The following is an 18,691-nucleotide window of genomic DNA, read 5'->3' on the forward strand; positions in this document are numbered from 1 at the left end:
GGCTAGTGTAGCAATTAGTAAGCAAGAGTATCGTATCCGCAAGTGTACGGGGCTAGTGTAGCAATTAGTAAGCAAGAGTATCGTATCCCACAGAGACAAGATTGTATCAACTCAAGTACCACGAACAAATTTCGATTACTATCTAGACAATCCAAGAGAAATGGTTTTGTTCTTACAAGTAATAAGCATATAACAATGAAAAATAAATTAAAAGTGACAAGAGGAAATAAACACAAGTGAAAAGATACCACAAAGAGAAGAGTAGAGTTTTGGATCCAACTACAATGGAATTGTCTTGTGATTGATTCAACAACTTCGATTACCCATTTTATGTCTCTAGGATTACTAGGAAAGTCGCTAATTGATAGAGAGAGAAGTTTTAGCGGAAGGAAGATAACTAAAGCCTGTATTTGACAATCAGCCCACTCAAATGAATACACATTAGTTGATGAGCAGATAAACTACATGATGACAATGTTCAAAGTTACATAAATATTGGTAACTGCAAACATCACGAGTGTCCGAACCGGGATGCAGAAAAAGAAACAGCAAAGTAAATAATTGAATGCAGGGGGGACGGGGGAAACGAACACCGACTCCATGAAGTTATGCTGCAGCCTACTACTGGAATACCGATACAGTTAATACATCAACGAAGTGAGTTATATGGGGTAGACAAACTATGCAAGGAAGAAAGATTCAAGTTAGGTTCTTCTGTCTCACTAGTTCCAAGAATTAATGCAATAATCAATTCTATTGCAAACTGAATCTTACAAAGCGGCTACATTCGTGTATACAAGGTAGCGTCTTTCAGCTCATGACTATGAACAACCAAATCTATGAGCAAAATTGATCAGGATGTTCACTAATACATGGTGTTTCCCATCTCAAGGAAAACCTTTTTTCACTTTGCTCGGCCTCACTACCTCGAGCTCCATCAAGTCATTTAACCAATTATAAATGACATTCGGTTGCCTACAGATACTACAATATCATTGGAGTTCCATCTCGTGGATGGAGCAACCTGACCAGTTTTGAGCGATCTAAGGGGGCTGATTAATATATCTGGAAATACCCGTTGATACCTTCTTAACTCGAGCCTCTGCAATTCCATCTATTTCTGTAGCTGCTCCCACATCTTTGCTGCAGCATGGTTCATACGAGAAATACGAGCAATGAATGTTTTCTCACTAGTGGCTATTATGGTGGCCATGGAGTAGTTCTTTTACAATAGCCCTGCTCCTTTAGCCATTTGTGGAATCTGAATCTTGGTTTGATTCGTTTCTCCAATCTGACAAAGATACCCGGGGAAAACATCTAAGTACCGAAGCACCCATTTCATTGCAGAAGAACTCGATTTTTTTTTCCAGTTGGCTGGGTTTTTTGGTTGAGAACCCTTGGCGCAAACTTCAATATAGCACAGAGTCTGGGTATTGACCCCAGGAGAAAGGATTGAACCTCTGTGCAGTTCACTGCGGGGCTGTGCATTTGAGACAAGGCTTTAATTGCAAATCGTTCTCCCAAAACCCGGTGTGTATGAAATCAACTTTGTTTTCATATGCCCTCGTTTTTTTTATCTTCAAATTTTCCCTCAATTTCATAGTGCTTATCCAGCCCTCCCTTCCCGGCATGGTATAACGTCAACAAACGGGACCCCCATTTTGAAGTCTCTCAAAAGAACCACTCACCAATATCCATCGCCCTCATCACACTAGGCACATTCTCTAATCTATTCCCCCCAAAAAACATGAGGGTACTTCTGCTCGGAGCGACTAACTCTTCCTCTCCATTCCAAAGTGTGCCAGAAACCCCGAAACTGAAATGACCCGACCCCAAGATCAAAACCAAAGATCTCAGGTCTTGACAAAAGTAATAACCCAACTTGAACTCTCCCAACATTCAACCTACAAAAATACTCAATCTTGCCAATCAGATGCTCTTTCGAGTACTCAATAAATATGTGTTTGCTTCTTCCCAACAACTCCCCAACTTTCCCCATCTCACAACCCAAGTCATAAAACAGCTTGATTTTCTCACAAACCTCCAACAAAGCATCCACATTCTCATCAACACAACTCAACAAATCATAATCCAACATTAATATCTTCAAATCACCCAATAATCCATCAGCATTGCTATACAAAACTTGAGGAAAGGCCAAGCCTATACCAATCACACTAACACCATTAAACCCAAAACACTTAATTTCTTCAATCCTCCTCTCCAAATGCGACGGATCGACTTTGAACACCGAACAATCATCTCTACACAGCAATCCCAGTTTCTTCCAAGGAAACCCATCCCGCCCAATGCACAGACCACATCAAAACGCTTCCAATCAGAGATAAAGAACGTATTTTTTAGGCAAAATGTCACGCGCGGTTTCGCTCTCTTCGTCACAATTCAATCCAATGCTTTCGAATAGAAAATCGAGCTCGTTGATTGGATGGTACCTGAGGAATCGCTGGAAGGAGCACGAGAAATTGTGAGGCGAAAAGGGGATTTTGGAGACGACGTTCCAGAGGCACTGATGCGAATTTCTGGAGATGTGGTCGGCGTAGATGAAAGGGAGAGCGCGGGTGGTGTGGAGGTAGTCGAGAAGCGCCGCCTGCGATTCTTGGATGATTTTGGACCGGTGTTTCCATGGGATTTTGGCGAAAGGTTTTGTGGCGGCGGAGGTGGAGAAGAAGAGAAGGGAGACGGTGGTGGCTCGGCGGAGTAGCATAGCCAGGGTTTAAAGAGTGGGAAATGGGATTTTTCATAATTAATTGGACCTCAAAATTTTCGTAGCCATGGCTGGCTGACTTGTCTTGCTTTAGTTTATGATTCGAATATACTTTTATATCATCTGTTGTAATTATATTAATATTGTATTAATGGCATGTTTTTATGAAAAAAAATGACATTTTTTTTCCATAAAATTCATACCTAGATAAGTTATTATCCCTACCAATTAGTTGTTGGTGTTTTTTATTAAGATAGGAAATATTGGAACAACCAAAACAGTGTACTCTCTCAATTTACATAATTGAGTCGTTTTGTCGTTTATTTATGTTCTTATAATGGAATCGTTTCTAACTACAGAAAAATCAACTACTTTTCTTTTCTATCAAAACTCATATTATCCACAAATGGGTCTATTTTCATGGACGGAGGAAGTATTAGATTTGAGAAATTAAAAATGGACGAATTAATTTAGTAGTGATATAGTTATAGTGCGACACCAAAACTACATTATGATGCAATATATTTCCATAGAAATCCAAAACCAGTATTAAAAGAAAAAACCAAAGCAAGGACAGTAGCCTTTATACAATACAGATCCATCCCAACAAACTACATCATCTCATCTTCAACATTCTAACATCCCTCTCACCCTCAAAAAGATACAGAAGAAAAGAAAAACCGACGTTATTACTAGTAAATGGTTATCCATGGTGGATGATTGCTGCTCCATTTCTTTTAGAGGGAGGACGACTCCGTCTGGTGCTGCTCCAGGTTTCTTAGAACAATGCGTGCAAATATTTTAACCGAGTGGAGCACCTGCAGCTGCTGCTGCTGCACGCAGCACTCGTGAAGCTCCACTGTTCTGGAGAAGGCTCACATGATGCATTGCATTCTTGCTTCGGGAATCGTAAACTGCCACATTAAACAAGTTCAGATCATCAAGTGTTGGTTGCACTACTGAATTTTCTATTTTGGAAAAAATGAAAATCGAGAGTTGTTTGTTGTCTACCTGAAGGAGAGCAAATGCAGCACACGACTTCAGTGTGAGGGAAGGATTTCGCAGCATGGTAACGAATCTTCCAATCTCAGATCCGCTGTGCCACCAACGAGGAAAATATCAGACATGTAAGAGATAAATTGTCACATAACATTGGAATCAGAGATGATAAATCTTCAAACAGGGATTGAGAGTGCACCTGCATCTGAGATGGCCTGCTTCTTGAATGCGAGCCGATTCAGTTATTTGAGCCAGAGCGGCAGGGGCTAATGATGCGGCAGCAGCTGAAAACGCTTGAGGGTCAGAGAATGTCATGACGAAAGCTTCAATGTTCTTCATGGCCATTCTTCTTGAACCATCTAAGTTCACATTCTTGGGTATGTTTTGTGTCCCCGAAAGGGCAATTTCATCCGTTCTGCATAGGTCAAAAGCATTAAACATATTTGCTTTTATAAAAAAATTTCTACTTTTTTATGCACCTTTTCAAATTAAAAGTGTAGTTGCATACCTTCCATCAAACATGTAGGCCAGTGCGAGTGCAGACATGAAGCGCGCCATTTTCGATACAGAAGAAGAACAAAGATAGACAAGAGCGGGTACTCCTCCTTCCTCCACAATGCGTAGAGCATTGCCAGGATTGAAAGCAAGATTCCAGAGAGCTCCTGCAGCGGTCTCATGCACGTCCTGAGAGTTAGAACACACCAATTTAAGTATAAAAAATCAAGACACTTTGGTAAACGGTATCAACCTAGAATACTTCGATACTAGTGGAAAATGAATTAGCAATATCTCTGAAGGTATGGTTGGTAGTTATGAGAATTTCCATGTTCGAGATTTGAACTAATGTAACAGTTAAGAGAAGAAACATTGCAAAGATTTAAACAAAGTGTACATAATAACAGTTTCTTATGATGCTGGTGATAGAAGAAGACCTTATCATTCCATGCACAGTATGGAGAGAGGTTAATATATATTGCCAATTTCATTGGCCAAATTAAGTTAAATAAGCATGTGACATGCAATCTCGTAACACGGAGTTATGATGTTACAATCTTGAAAGAGATACATGACCATTAGGAGGTAACTCAACACCCCAAATGATAACGAAGCCTTGCATTCTAGAAAAAAATCAATAATAATGAATATTGTATATCAACCAAAAACTCTTTCCATTAAAAAAATCATACATAATACGCAAAACATTCTCTAATGACGGGTCTTAGTAAAAATGACTAACATAAGTATACCTGATAAAACATGTTGACCTCATCAAGATAAAAATTCGGATTATGGTTATCACTCATTCATAAAAGCAAGTCGATGTCACATGGAAAACTAATTAGACCAACAAGTATTTAAATTCTCCACTGATTATTTTTGGTAAACATACCTCAGCATCTGATCGAGCAAGCGCTATTAGTGGAGGTACGCCTCCTTCACGACCAATAGCAATGCTATTACAAGGGAAAGAGAAAATAAAAAAAGACAAATAAGTTATGTGTGGCCAGCATATAAATAAACATATTTAGTTAATTTCGATCGATTGAACATCTCAATAATGTTTAGAAGAAAAAAGAAGCAAAGAACGGATTCAGTGAACCATTGGCAGTCTTCAATACATAATCAAATCTGTCGGATTACAAATAAATTGTTATTGATCGATAACCTGAACCTACACTTATTTAATCATTAAAAGTAGAAATATCAACAAAAGAAAGTTATACGAGCACATACCTATTTGCTTCTGACACAGACAATCCCCAGAGAGCACCAGCAGCCCTCTCCTGAAGGCCATGAGGAGAGTTTGAACAGGAACTTGCTAGAGCAACCTAGAACAGGACAAGAATTTAATAGTCGATTGAGATGAAAAATTTATCTTTCCGACTAAAATGTTAAAGCAAGAAATGGATGCATAATTGAATATGAATGCATATTCAGCCACTTGGTATTTGGTATTTGGTATCATGTGATACAGGTACCAATATGGAAAGCTCGAAACTATGAAGAACTATATTGGCAGTTCCATACACATGTTCTTCTATTGGCAGTTCCATACACATTGCATGCACGAGCATAAATGGAATGAGATGTTAGAATAAGAAAATTGTGAAAAACTCAAAGGTGGAAGGAAAAACAGATCCGCAAAACCAACAGTAAGATCCCTTATCTATGGGCCATACACAAGATAAAATATTATACAGTAGCATCCTATATAAAAGCAAAATGTGTTCTATCTAAAAAATCAGGTTAAAGTTCAGGTTCAACTACAGATCCTAACAATGACAAGTTTTGAAACAGTAGATTGAAGTTCACTTGGTTAAGTGAAATCTATTTCATGAACTTTGACTCAGTTTACAATTTCAATACAGCCTTTGAAAGGTTTCAATAATGTCACTACCTTACAATTTGTAGAGAAATTAACATAATGACACCACAATGAAAACTTTATAGGTTCTGTATCAGCTAGCTTTCACTAATACATCCTCACCCCTAAAGCACTAATAGTCGAATACACATACACATGCATCCTCACCCATAACTTTATAGGTTTTCCAGAAATGATTCAACAAGGTCATAAGAAAACTGAAAAAAATGCCATACCAATGCCTCAACTCCATTGGCTGAAGCAATTGCTTCTCGGTTTCTGTCATCGAATGATAAGTTCCATAAGGCACCAGCAGCTTCTTGCCTGACACCATCATTTGGTGATCGAGTAAGTTGCAAAAGAGCATCAAGAGCTCCAGATTCTTGTCCTACTGCAGAATTGTTACCATTGCTATCCCCATGGGCAGCCAAATTTGCCAATGCCCTAGCAGCCTGGACAATAGAATCAAAAGATACAAGTGAGAAGCATGCAAAAAGATCCTTTTCTGCATTGGATGGTGAATGTTTGATATTAAAGTGGCATCTGAAAAATATTTGAATGACATCTTAAGCTCACTTAAGAAATAGACTAGAAATTGACACACTTCAGAAGATACGATCCATTAAGTTGCAAAACAGAATTAGTAGTGTTAAATGAAGACTGGAAGGTAGAAACGGTTAAAATGAGGTTCTGGATGACCCTCAAAGATTATATTAGATGGATTATGTAATACTTCCCCAATTCCCAAACAATAGGTATAATGGGGAGCAACACAGGTTTTCACAAAAATGGTTGAGCGTATTGTGAGTGAAGACCTTGAAGGTAGTGTTAGTGATAATTAATAAATGTATTGTGAGTAAAAAAAGTGGTGGGCCATGTGGTAGAAAGTGTAAATAAGTTGATATATTAAGGTAATCATGATGTGGGGTAGTGTCTATAAATGGAAAATGACTAATTTTGTGGAGGTGCCAAAGGAAAAATTGAACTATTATTTAGGGATGGATGGAGTAATTTTCTTCAACCACAGTCCACACGTTCAGGCACAGTTTACTAAGTCGTGACTGTTTAGTTAAAACCGGCAACTTGCTCCTCAAGGCAAAACTAGCTAAAGATGATTGACAAAAGAAACGAAAATAAGCAAACTGTGTACAAATACTGCCACGGCATATTAAGCATGAGTTCATCAGTCATTTAAAAAGTGACTCCAGTATCAACTGAGGATTCCTTGAAACCACCCTACTAATCTAGGAAGTTCATCTAAGGAATTAGATTTGTTTGTTAGTAGTACTATTTTGGATACTTTATGAAGGAGGAAACAGTGCTGTAAACAGCTCACTGGGTGTACCAATTAGAATATAGCTTTGCCTAAGCAAACGTTACAACAACAGCTCAGCAAAGAATATGATTTTCAAAAAGTACCAATAACTAATGGGCATTGTATACAACACAGATCCACCTGCTCTTGCACTCCGTCAGCCTTGGAATTTCGAGCAAGTGTCACCAAGGCATGTATGCCACCGACCGAAGCAACTTCAATGCTGCATTTGTCATCTGCAGCCAAATTTGCCAGTGCACCAGCTGCACGTTCCTGAAATCAATCAAGCAATCAGCCAGAACTCAAGTTTTAGTACCTAAGGCTTATGTTCCATTTCAGGACACTACAACAGCACAAACAAGTGCAAATAGGAATAGGATCAAACAACTGTGGAGGATACCAAGACTCCTTCACCACCAGTAATAAGATCCACTAAAGCTTTTATTCCACCAGCTTCAGCAATGGCACCCTAAATACAATACTTATATTAGAACTTGAAAAAAAAACTTCAAATTCAAAAAAACAAAACCCAAAAGGAAACCTTGTATTCTTCACCAACAGAAAGATTCCAGAGCCCTCCTGCAGCCTCTTCTGCAACTAATTTGTTTGCAGACCTTGCAAGCTTTACAATAACACTGATGCCTCCTTCCTCCGCCACAGCTTTGCAACCTTAGCATTCACTGCTAAGTTTGCAATGGCCTACATGTAAAATAAATACAACTAAAGCATGAATTTTGTCTAACAATACAATAATTCTTGAAGACTTGATGCATGATTATCAAAAACCCCTATAGGTTGTGCCTTTGCCAAAGAAGGAAGAAAATTGTGAGCATTAATATTCTAATCCATAAAGCTCCTACACTATAAACTTTACCTTAGCAGCTTCTGACTGAAGTCCTTCACGCCATGATCGGGCAAGGTTTAGAAGAAGGCATATGCCTTCATCACGCATAACTGCTTCTGCCCTTCCAGTGTCAATATTAGTATTTTCATCATCAAGAACAACAAATGTTGCAAGAGCCGTGGCTGCCCTTTCTTGAACTTCCTCGCTGGGTGCTCTGCATGAAACTAAGTAGTAAACTTGTGCCTTGATCAAGCCAAAATTTATCCAGACCAGGTAGATTGCTCTCAGAAATACGTAGAAGTGAATAGGAAATGACCCACTCCAGCCAATTCAAGATCTCATCTAACTTTTTATCCTTCTTAGAATTCTCTCGGTGCAGAAAAATATTCTTGTCATTCCTTTGAGTCTCGACAAATAGGTTACCGATTCCTTTAAGAATATCGGTGGAGATAGCCAGCAGCACTTTGCCCCTATGGTTGTTATTAGAGATAAAGGTCGAATCCGCCTCAAGTGCCTGGCAATTTAGGGCACATACGACCTTCAAATTAATTGAGGATGAGAAGAGTCTTGAAACTATATTTGGGCTTATATCTGTTCTAGAAACATCTAACCCTATCAGGTGGGGCAGCTTACCCCAGTGTTGTGCTACCAAATTCCACTTTATATTAGTTGTTCCAGCAACTGAAAGGAAGCGAAGCAAGCAACATTTCCCAGGGAAGTCTCATCCACCTTTCGGCAGTCAATAAACCCAATATCTGTCAAATTCGGACAATGCTTAGCTAAAGCATTGATAGCATCCACATCCACTTCTTGAATACCTGAGATCCCAAGTTTTCTCAGCCGTGGGCAACAAATCGCAATTGCTTTTACAGCATCACTGCTGATCTTCTCACAGAAATCGGCCCAATTTGAATGCACTCTAGTGCTTCATGTCGAGCTGCAAGCACACAGAGTGTTGCATCAGTCATGCTCCTGCAATAGTCTCCATTGATCTCACGTAAATTTTTAGCCTGAAGAGCTATGATAGCATCAGCAGATTCAGGACCTCGAAACCGAAGCTTCTGAAGATTCACACACATTGGAGAAAGTGATGAAGCGGCAGCAGAATCAAACTTATGTGGCCGGAGGTCCAATTCCTGCCACAAACAAGGAGATTTACCTAGGTTCCACCATGTCCGGCAGGTTGATGACAGACTAGCCCGGTCACGATAGTTCAAACATGAGAAAAGCTGAATTACTGTATCATCAGGTAATTTAATCCAATCAAGCACATCTTTCACATCCAAAGCCGTGGTTTCTTCAATCTCAGGGATACCCACTTTCTCTTTGCCCTCCTCACAACCTTCCTCCGCACTCTTCTACATACTTGATTTAGCCTCACCAGGAGATCTAAATACAAATTAAAAGGCCACAACAACAGATTCTATGCACTGAATCCCGACATCTAAAGCTTGCTAATAACCAGAGAAACAGCACCCGATTCACGACCTCTTTCCTCTCGATTGATTTCAACTCTTCTACCAGCAACACCACTCAGTCAAGACCAATACAGCATTCTAATAAACCACAATGCTCAATCTTGAAAAAGGCACAATCTTTCACACACTACTGACTAACAAGCATATGCTCATCAATTGGAGATGAACTCCTATCAAAACCAAAATCTTGAAACTAGTTCAATCCAAAAGTTAACCTAGCAGGAATGCCTAATCGTGAACTTACTGACTAAATCCTTAATCAAAGCCTATATTTGTTTGTGATGAAATGCAAGATGAAGGAGGCCAACTGATGGCGTATATGCCCAATCACAAAATGCAATTCAATTGCTTTTTCCTTCAAAACCCTTGAAAACCATTAATCTCCTTTCTTCATCTGGGCATCAAATCTGTGGCCTCCTGAAGCGAATTGCATCCAAGAAAGTTCGTCTAAACCTACACATATATAGTATTTATTATATAACCAGATGAAAAACAAGATACGGATGGGCACAAGACGAAAGCTTTACTGATTGCTATAATTTATATATACACACAGAGAGAGAAGAAAAAATGGGCTGAGGGTATGACAGAATTCAGGCTAGTAATAAATCAAAGATGTGAGAAAAGGCAAAGACAAAGCCTTCACGCAACTTGGTCAGCCCCCTCTCTCTCTCTCTCTCTCTCTCTCGGTGCGTTTGAATTGTAGGAAATCTAAAACCAGAGGCGATGAAAAAGAAATTTACCTTTTGAGGTGGCATTCAATCACAGATGAGATGAATGTAATTGTAATGTAATGTAATGCAATGCAATCATCATAGTATTTTGTTATATATCTACGCACAGCTCATTGGCTTGTGGTGTGTTTTATTAAACTTTTCCTAACTTTTTTTTCAATAGCTTGTAAAGCACATATTGTAGCATGTGCTACTTCTATTTATAAATGGAAAATTTGTGAAATAGTAACGAAAACAATACTACAATAGTATTTAAAAGCATGCTAAAAGAAAAGCTAACAAATGACCAAAAATTGGTAGTGATTTGGACTCAATGTAGAATCCATATTTTTACTGAAAAAAATAAATTTGATTAAGACTACATTCAACAATTATTCCTAAGCTAGAACACATTTAATTTTACATAAGAAATAAAATTATACACATGGAGTAATTTATGGGAATAATATACAGAATAGTATCTGACTTAATTATGACATCAAGTCTTATGTCAATTTCCCAAGTTTTCGTTAGTTTTTACCCCCTGGCAGGCCTTTTCCTTATGTTTTGTTGCCTTCATGCATTTTTGCTTGTAGGCCCAAGAACTTTCGGCCAACCAAAGAGTCTTTTAAGAAATGCATGGAAGAAATTCTCTACTACAATCACGACAATTGTGATTGTCGTAGTTGGAACTAGAGACATGCGATGAGTAACACTGATAATATCAAGAATCATTAAGGGCGGAGTACTAAGTATATGGCAATTAAGTTGAAGATCCAGAGCTCATGTGTCAGTTTCCCACATCCTTGTCCTAGGGATTTGTGATTAACTCAAAAGGAGTTTGAGCCTCATCTGTTTTGGAGATGAAGGGAGAAGCGTGAAAAGAAGAAGCAAACAAGTGGAGCAAGGAGTGATTGTATGAAACTTTGCCCCTCTTCTAAAATTAGTTATTATGAATTTTTGGACCTAATTTGATTCTCTCTATTTACTATTCTTATTTGTTCAACCCAGTGGGTTGGCCCTAAGTGCAATTTTTTTCATTGTTTCGTCCTATTTGAACACGAACTTTGTCCCACACGGTGGATTTAGGCTTTTTACTCATGTTTTGTTGTTTTCACGTATTTTCTCCATGTTTTGTTGTTTGGCCTAAGAAGGCTTTGAGGTAACCCAAAGAGCCTTTCGGAAAGGCATGGTAAACGGTCTTCTGCAATCACGACGATCGTGATTGTCGCGATTGGAACGAGAGACGTGTGAATCACATAAATAGGGAAGGGGAAAATCAAATCACATATCCACGAGTTCATAATTCTAGCAATTTTGGCCCTCGTCTGAAAGGATTTTGAGATCATCGACATCTCTCCTTATGTGATATTTTCTCTTTTCCGAGGCTATAAGAGTTTGACAAATAGATGGCCACACATTATTCAAACTTATAATAAGGGAAATGGCTAGAAGATGCAAGGTTTATAGTTCTTTTGGTGGCTTGTGTGAGTAGCAAATCCACACCTACAAAGATAAGATCTAAATATCATAAATTATTATATTCTAATCCTTAGAAGCATGCTTAGGATCCATGTTTTCTTTCAATTATACTCTTATGTATATTTACGTTTTAGATCATATTTATTTTCATGAATTAACTTGTAAATATTAGGATATCATTCTATGAGATAATCGGAAATCGAAGATATACGATAGGGATGCAAAAAGTTGTGTAGCGAAATGGAAGCGCAAGGATAATAGTCATTGTGTTTGTCTATAAATGTGTATTTTCAATTTCGGTAGGTGCAAGAATAATAGTCATTGTGTTTGTCTATAAATGTGTATTTTTCATTAAGGAGCATTGATATATAATATCATAAAACTTTTCAAAAATTTATTTTTTCCTAAGAATTTTAAATTTATCATATAATATCACGAACTTAAATGCTATATCCATTTACAAAAAATAGGCTAATTTTACCATTTTAGGCCGTCCACCAAAATTAGACCATTCTAAATATGGAAACTTTTAAACATATTCTACCCATACAAATCATTCTAAATGTGGACCCACAATCACTAATAATATTTCCACCACATTCTCTCTCTCAAATTATGCATAAAACAGGTGTCATTTACAACTCGTCATTTTTGTGGACGGAGATAATAGTTGTTCAATTTTTAAATCGGCGAAGGAATGACATCACATTTGCCATCACATCATATCGGATAATGTTAGTCTTGAAAAATGGTAATGATGTGATGACAAAGTCCTTAGAAGCCATATATGATTATTCATCTCATTTTAACGCGTCATTTTGTCGCGGTGGAAAATTCCAACAACTATTTAGGTTCGTGTATTATGTCAAGGTTAATGTTAGTGAAAAAACAAATTTTAGAAAGTTCGAGATATTAGTCTCAATATCCCTTTCATTAACGAAGTTCTTTAAAATCGAGATGAACTCTGTAAATGCAAGTACAAGCCTTACCTCAATTATGCATAATTAAAACTTAAAAGGAGTTTTGCTAACAAGGATAAGTAATCACACTTAATCCGTATATTTGGCCAAAGCTGAGACAGAAACCAACTCCCAATCTAATGATTCCAACTTATCATATCATCAACTGAAAAGCTTACTTTATTTCCAAAACCAAAGTTACTTTGTTACAATCATGATGTGCTTATGCAATTGATCAATCACAAATGTGTGCCTTCCCAAAATGGAAGCTACTCGTGTTGATAACTTATTCAAAGTAACTAGAAAAATCAAAATTTGCAAATCACAAAACTGATATTTGGTGAATTGAAAAGACAATTAGGCTGCCATAAGAAATGAATTAATTGAATAAAAGATATCCACACATAAGTTTATGACAGCAACTGTTCTACACAATGAGAGATGTTGCAATAGGCTAATAGATAATAAAAATGGCTCCGTCTAAACGGAGCTGAGAAAGAATGCACGGGATCACCGCATCTCCACGAGCGGACCTGAATGCAAAATGGTGAGTAGCCTAGTACCCTCTCTCAGTTCTATCTCCTCAACCTATGGGATGTCGTCTCCTGCACATGGGTTTGAAACAGTTGGATAGTGGAGACAGCTGGTAACAAGAATATATAACGTTCTCTAGTTGTGAAGGCTAACGACGATAATAACATTCATAGCAGAAGCCTGAGATAATAGAAGTATGGCGGCTACCTCTTTGGCCGGTTACGATCATGGTCATAGTCCATTACTCCACCAAGTTCAGAAAAGTTCTCTTCATGCCCTCGAGAGTCAATGGCTGCCTGCTCACAGTTCGTAACTTCTGCCACAATGTAAGTAAGACAACATCGACCAAAGATGTATACAAGATATAACACAAAAGCTTAACCTCAGTTATACATCTAAAAGATTTACTAAGACGGGCATCCTTTGAAGTATTATTAAGAAAGATGCAAGTAATCACCACTCTTAACAACTGTTTAAGTTGGCTAAAGCTGAGATTGAATCAACTCGCAACTAATGGTTACAACTTATCATATAAGCAATCCCATTAGGAAATTGGACTCACGAGTCACGAAGCATTTAAGTTATTTCAAACTACAGGACAAGAAAGACGTCACTTCACCCCAGGCCTCCAGAACAAATCATATACTGTTCAAATAGGCATTCAGGTTTCTATGAAGGCTACAAGTATTGTGTCATGAACTATGAAGGAAACAACCTCATGAAACACAGAGCAGTACATTCTTTACGAAAAAAGGTTACTCTAACAGACCTTCATGGATAGTGTCTTCTTCACTTCTTCTACCCTATCCTCTGTCTCCTTCCTATGCTTCTTGTCCATCTCACCCATAGTGTCTGCCCAATTGATCTTTTCTTTAATTGAGACAAGAAGGTTGTCTGATGTAGTCAGCCTAAGATATAGCCAAAGAAGAGTCACTTACACATTTGGAATTTAAAACTAGTACAAGAATAAATCAGCTTTGAGATTCAAATCTCACAGGGAGAAACATGTACCAGTTTGCTAGAATGTCAGTCATGCTGCCTAACTGTCCGGGTCGGATATCCTCCCAGCTGCAAATTGCACCTACAGGTCCAAAAGATGAATGATTTAACAATCCACCAGTCAAACATTAAGCTACTAGACGCGTGAATTATGTTATTAGAGTGAGACCTTAAAGCATCTTCGCAACTGATCCAGCTTTCCTCTAACTATCCCCTGCCGTGTAAACACCAAGAACATCAGCATTGAAATTTCATCTCACCAACTTCACACTGAAGATAACAAGCTAATGCATGCTATTCGAACAGGAAGCACAAAGAAACTCACAAAGAAAAATGAAAGATGGCTAACAAAAGTGTGGAAAGGGTAGTCTCAAACAACAGAAATTTTTTTATTGCGGCAAGTTCATCTCAGAAATAAAGTACCATTAAATGTACATTTTCTGGAACAGAAAGCGTAAACACTTACCACATACATACAATCATTGATGACAAAATCCTCCAACTCACGAACATTTGAAACATCCAACTCCTGCATCAATGTATCTATGGCAATACCTAGGGGAATGGGGACATCAGAGATTCAAACAATAGCAGTTACATCACTTGAAAAACAGCCTCCAGTATATCTCAGCAAAATATGTCATTGTCAAGCAAAGAAATAACAAATTTTCTTAAACACACAAAAATTGCATCATCTAGCATGTTCCAAAAGAAAAAATAGTCAAAATGGGCTGGTGACGCATATTTATACAAAAAGACAATCTTTTTATACACACGGAGTAAAATTGCATAGGAAATAGTGGTAAAAGATGAACAAGTAGTAGTTCCGGAATGTATCCAATGGACTCTTCAGAACACTGCGCCACTTTTGTAACTTCTTTAAAATAAATTATCCTCAAATTCCAAATTGACGTGAATATTTATATACCCCCTCCGTCCCATAATAGATGACATACGCAGGTAATGGCACAAGATTTTAGGAGATAGTTATTCGTGTGTTAAGTGGAGAGAGAATATAGTCTATATATATTAATGTGAGAGAGAACTTTTTCCAAAAGAGGAAATGTGACATCTTTTATGGGACAAGCTAAAAAGGAAAGTGTGACATCTATTATGGGACGGAGGGAGTATATAATAATGACTGACATATCAAACCACTAGGACTTTCTTCTAGATCAAACCCAAAAAACGTAATGTAACTAATTCGAGGATGAGAGTAATATATTCACTTAGAAGAAGTGATAACTGACAATGAAATGAGGTAGAAGATATCTATTACTCCCTCCGCCCAAAGGAAGATGACCCCTTCCTTGGCGCGGCAGGATTTTATGCAAATTAATTTTGTGTATTGAGTTGAGAGAATAAAGTAGAGATAAAGACGTTCCTATTTTTAGTAATGAGTAATCTTGGTTGGGACAAACCAAAAAGGAAAGTGAGTCATCTTCGGTGGGACGGAGGGACTACTAACTAAAGTCTGTGATACCCACTTACACTCAGACAATGCATGAGAAGCTACCTTGTCTGTCTCAGCCAGAGTAAGCACAGTCAGCTGCTTCAGCTTGAGAACTTGATCAGGAACCAATTCTGGAAGATGGCCAGCAGAATCTGCCACATGACATAAGAATGTAAAACTGATAAGCAAAAAACGCCATCTATAGATATGTAAAGGGAGAACTTTCCAGTGTAAGCACCATAATTCAAACATATGAAGCTCTAGCTAAAGCATCTGCCAACATTCAGTAGAAGGCTCTCCTTTTTCTAAGGCATTGTACACCCACTAGCAATAACCCCACTGATAATGACACTATAGGCCAGTTGAAGAGAAGTAACAGAAACATAGGAATGCCCAGATGCTGTTAGTTAAATAATAGGTGTATACATCTTGCAAGCAGTACTAAATTTCATTGTGCAGAGTTCTCTGGATTGTCTTTTTCAAATAACATTCAGCCTGACTGCATGAATTCTAGTGCACGTGTTTCCACTGTATGCACATTTATGAACTACAGACCAGAGGCTTCTAGTCCTATAAAGAGTAGGATTTCAACTGGCGAGTACTTATTTTGAAGCAGACCAGAGGCTTCTAGTCCTATAAAGAGTAGGATTTCAACTGGCGAGTACTTATTTTGAAGCAGTTTCCAGAATCAGGTATGATTGTAGAGTATGTTAAATAATCAAACAATGAGAATCTTTTGAAGAGTACATTACTGCTCAGTGTGCAAGTGTTATCATGGTGTGAGCATCCCTAACCTATGCAAGACATCCAGATCATCAATACTAAAGCACCAGTAGCACAAAAAGATTTTATCTGACGATCAATACAAGCTCCCTGAATGAAACATAAAGGAAATTACACACCCAGTCAATCCAGATGATATCTGCAGCCCAATTAACTTTAGCCAGAAAACAGGCGATTATCAGTGATCCAACACGGAGCACGGACAATAAAGTGCAATAACTTTCACGAAGGAAACAACATAGTGAAGAGATCATGCAATTTGGGTGACATCTATACCCTTGTCAAATTGGTTATATGAGGAGAACGAGTCTTACTCTTATATTCGCTCCAGGTACCATGTGCAAACATGCGAAGCAAATCAAGGAAGGCACTATTCTCAGTTCCTTCAAGCTGCACATATATATTCACAGATTAAGAACTTCAAAGTAAAACAAGCTTTATTTAGGTTTTAGCAACTGTCAACTCAAAACCACAGGCTGTTACTAGAAACTACTATTATAACAAAATATTCTTTTCTTATCCCTTTTCACTTATGATCGATTTTAATTTTATTGGAGTATGTGAGTTTAGAAGTATATATCTCTCTATGCATCAGCCACATTTTCACTACCTTATTGCACCATTATTCTCTTTGGACATACTCCCTCCATCCACGAATGGTATACAACATTTGACTGGCACACATTTAAAGAAATAGTTGCAGCTGTGTTTTTAGCCAGTGAAGTTACTAAAGGTCTCACTGTGTAGGCAAAATGTGTTTTTTTTTCTTTTTGTAATAAGCTATGTTTATAAGGTTGAGACATGTACTAAAAGCGAAAAGTTTATTTTTGTGGACATCCAAAAGAAATGGCTGTATACATTTTGTTGACGGAAGGAATTTACACATCAAAGAAATATACATTTTCAAATTATATATGTGTATATAGAGGAGAGCAAACATGACACAAATGAAATCAAGATTATTAAAATACTACTCGTTAGAGACTTTTGCACGTGGTAGACAAGATGATGCCGTGATTCCATCCTTCCTCCGGCTCTATGTATTAAAGGTGATTAAGACTTTGATTTGGTAGAGACAGCTCGACTGGCCATCTAACTTGCCTCCACAAACACTCCGTCAGACACCAATATGTTTTTTTTTCCAACCAAGACCCCTCCCCCGCCCAAAAACAGATAAAGAAAACACAAGCAATTTCAATCATAACTCTTAAAAATCACAGCTTTTACTGCAGTTTTATCAGCAAGCAAGACCCATGTCATTGTTCAAACTCTGCAAAAGTGCACATTTCTCCACCATTTTATAATAACAAATCCCCCTATTAACTTACATTATGAATATCATATAAGGGCCAACTCTCCTTCCTATCAACTCCTAGCAACAATTTGCAAGACAAGGGACAATTCCACAAAGCACAAAGGTGCAGTGCAACAAATTACAAGAAAATTTGACAAACTAATACAAAGTCATATTCTGCAACTACTTCCTCATAAACAAACATTAAAAATACAAAAAAAAAAAAAAAGAAAGAAAAACTAACCTTGAACCCCACTAAACCAAAATCATAGTAAGCGAAACCTTTCAAACCTCACTAGCAAAACTAAAAATTAAATCTTGAATGGAGACTGGAAAGCACCACTAATCCTAAAAGAAGCTATACATACCTCGAGAACACTGGGAACTGAGAGAATCTCGGAGAAAGCAAAAAGGGAGGGGTGCGAGGTGGCCTCGACGACGACGTTTGCTAGTGCCGGGCCCTTCAGAGTCGAAGCCTTCTTCACAAAATAGTCTATGTGATCCGCCTGCCTTTCTTCAATGTCCATTTTCAACGAAATTGGTTGCTTCTTTACTCGAATACAGCGAGAATCTAGGGTTTGAGGGATCAAAGTTTAGGATTTGGGGATGGGTTTCTATGGATTTAAAGGCCCCCTTCTTATTTTTTGTAGAATGCAATGAATCTCTTTTTCTGCTTTACTGTTGCAAAATATTTTATTTATTCTATTTCCTACTTATTAAATAAAAATATTTACATATTTTAAATTTA

At 37.8% G+C, this 18,691-nt stretch overlaps 2 pseudogenes; both read right to left on the reverse strand.

Annotated features, from left to right (window-relative positions):
* Positions 1–3,230: 3,230 nt before the first annotated feature.
* On the reverse strand, positions 3,231–9,692 carry LOC125199296 (annotated as a pseudogene).
* A 3,749-nt stretch (positions 9,693–13,441) lies between these two features.
* On the reverse strand, positions 13,442–18,570 carry LOC125199295 (annotated as a pseudogene).
* Between the last annotated feature and the right edge of the window lie 121 nt (positions 18,571–18,691).

This window comes from Salvia hispanica, unplaced genomic scaffold, assembly GCF_023119035.1.
Source record: "Salvia hispanica cultivar TCC Black 2014 unplaced genomic scaffold, UniMelb_Shisp_WGS_1.0 HiC_scaffold_449, whole genome shotgun sequence".
NCBI lineage: Eukaryota > Viridiplantae > Streptophyta > Magnoliopsida > Lamiales > Lamiaceae > Salvia > Salvia hispanica.